The sequence below is a fragment of the Erythranthe guttata genome, chromosome 7 (genome assembly GCF_056151865.1).
Source record: "Erythranthe guttata isolate IM_541 chromosome 7, IM_541, whole genome shotgun sequence".
Classification (NCBI taxonomy): Eukaryota; Viridiplantae; Streptophyta; class Magnoliopsida; order Lamiales; family Phrymaceae; genus Erythranthe; species Erythranthe guttata.
Window position 1 is genome coordinate 11,562,501 of NC_142539.1, and position 2,663 is coordinate 11,565,163.

At 29.0% G+C, this 2,663-nt stretch overlaps 1 long non-coding RNA gene across 1 annotated transcript; it reads right to left on the reverse strand.

Annotated features, from left to right (window-relative positions):
- Positions 1-2,038: 2,038 nt before the first annotated feature.
- Positions 2,039-2,663, reverse strand: LOC148769695 (uncharacterized). The gene is made up of 2 exons (XR_016032039.1): positions 2,597-2,663; positions 2,039-2,522 (listed from the first exon to the last, which is right to left on the reverse strand). It is a non-coding gene; the product is annotated as an uncharacterized LOC148769695 (long non-coding RNA).

Here is a 2,663-nt window from a genome sequence, read left to right on the forward strand (position 1 = left end):
CAACTATATTATTGTGATTGACAGTAATACTAACTATATTACTGTTAAACACAGTAAAATTAACTAAACTACAGTTTAACAGAGTAATATTGCTATATTAATCTCTAGCACAGTAATATTAACACAACAAAACTCATTATTATTGTGTAACAGAGTAATATTACTATGTTGACCGTTCAACAAATGTAAACATAATAAAAAGCCAAAAGAATTAATATTACTGTGAGTGACAGTAATATTACTATGTTGACCGTTCAACAAATGTAAACATAATAAAAAGCCAAAAGAATTAATATTACTGTGAGTGACAGTAATATTACCGACTATCAATCCCTTTCACACGGGTTCGCGATCACGGATTCTTGACGGAAGAGGAGGCTCGTTTCCTTACGACACGCGACCGCAACAACAAGATGAAGTTCAAAGACGTCATGATTATCGAGCCCTCGTTGCGACGGGAGAAAGTGAAGCTGAGCAGATGGGATATGAAAAAGGGTAACGGCAAGAATACGTGTTCCAATTACCTAATAAACGGAAAATGGAGACACATTGTCGAGAGGAATCGTCTTGAACCCGGGGATGTGGTTCAGTTATGGTCTTTTCGGATCGATCAAGAGTTGCATTTTGCTCTTGTCAAGCTCCCAGGTAATTAATAAATTTGGGTTTGTTAATTAATTGTGATTAGGGTTTGATCAACAAATAGATTTTTGGATATATTGGATATTAGGGTTTTCATATTTTTGTTTACATATACTGACAACTTTTTATTTTGTTTTTCGATCCTTTTACGAAAGTTATCGACTTCTCGACGCTCTCGATCCTTTTATCGAGTTAATCGAGTTTTGTTAGTTATAAATTTTCTTCTTGCTGGTTGATTAATTTTCCACCTTCTTGCATTTCATCTTATATTATTTGACAGATTAATTTTATCTTAAATTCTCTTCTTTCACGTGTAATCGGCAAGTTAAATAGAACTTAGTTGACATTAATTTGCATAAATATATAATGTTAATAGAATTGTACGTGTTGTATACTGTTGATTGTTCTAAGGGATGTCCGGTAAATAATTTCTCAAAAAACTAAGATAAAGGTCAGTTTTCGAATAGCAATAACTCAAGAAGTAGATGACTGACTAGTTAAATATCAAATTAACTACAATTAATTAATTGATTAATTAATTATTTAATGGACTCAGATTACTAATAGGGGTTAATACTTAATATGTTGACTCCGTGAAATGAAATAATAGTTTTAAGCAAGGAGAATTTGGGCAAATGGCAAAAATGGACATAACAAGGACTTAAATGCACATTGGTCCAAAAAAATTAGTCTTTCAAATAAACCCATCCCCATGTCTTTAGTGTAAACTACCCTCTATACTATATTTTTTTTATCAATTCCATCCATTATGCTCTAACTTCCTTAATATTACACATTGACCCCGGATTTAAACAAGGAGCTATATGACCAACACCCCTAATTTAATTTCTACTTAATGATAAATCTATTTTTATTAATTGATATTTGTTATAAACCCAATTGACATGAATTATCCTAAATACCCCCATTTATTATTAAGGAAAATTAAATATTTTTTTTAAATATGCTAATCCCCTTAATATCTCCCATATTACGCCATTTCAAATTCTTTTTTTTCTTTTTTTTTTCTTTTCTTTTTAATGGTTTTCTTTTATTTTGTGTTTTTTTTATTTTCGGTTTTTTTATTTTAAATTATTTTTTTATTATTTATATTTCATTTTTTTCATTTTGAATTTTATTTTTATTTTCATTTTTAATTGTTTTTTTTCTTAATTTCGGTTTTTTTAAATGATTTTTTTCCCACTTTTCTTAAATAAAAAATATTTTTTTTAATTATTTTTAATTAATTGTTTTTTAATTCGATTATTTTTTATTATTTTAATATTTAAAAAAAACATTCAGCAGATTTATCAAAGTGGAATCCACTATAAACTTCGAAATCCGCTATAACTTTGAAAACCACTCTATGAAAACATCTATATAAACATGAAAACCACTCTGCATAAAACAATTATATAACCATGAAAACCACTATGTATACACAATTATATAAACATCGAAAACCACTATGAATTCTAACAAGAAAACATTGAAATTATGCGAAAAAAGAAGCTATAAACCCACTATTAAAGACACCATCTTCTCTCCAATGAACCCTAGAGTATAGTCCGTGTAATCATCTTCTTCTCGTTATTTGAAATGTAAACCACTATTAGAAACGTGAACCACTACGTCCAAGAAAAAAGTGCAAGACCAATTACGAAAATTAACGTAATCCACTTTAATAATAACATAATCAACAACAAAGTTATCGAAATCCACTAAAAACATACGTAAATCCACTACTAACACAACTAAAAAAAAAACATAAATTCAATATTCAAAAATTCGCTATTTAAAACGCAAGTCACTACTATATCGAGGAAAAAGTGCAAGATCAGTACACCACCACCAACAAGGCCGACGAGGGTCACTGTATCAATCTGATTAAGAAAAAAATTAATTGATAAGAATTAATAGTCTTTTCCACAATATCGTTATCAAATAGGAACCTTACCCACAAACCCTAAAACCATTGAATGATGATTGAAGCGAGAAAAAAAATATTTATCTTTTTCTACCAC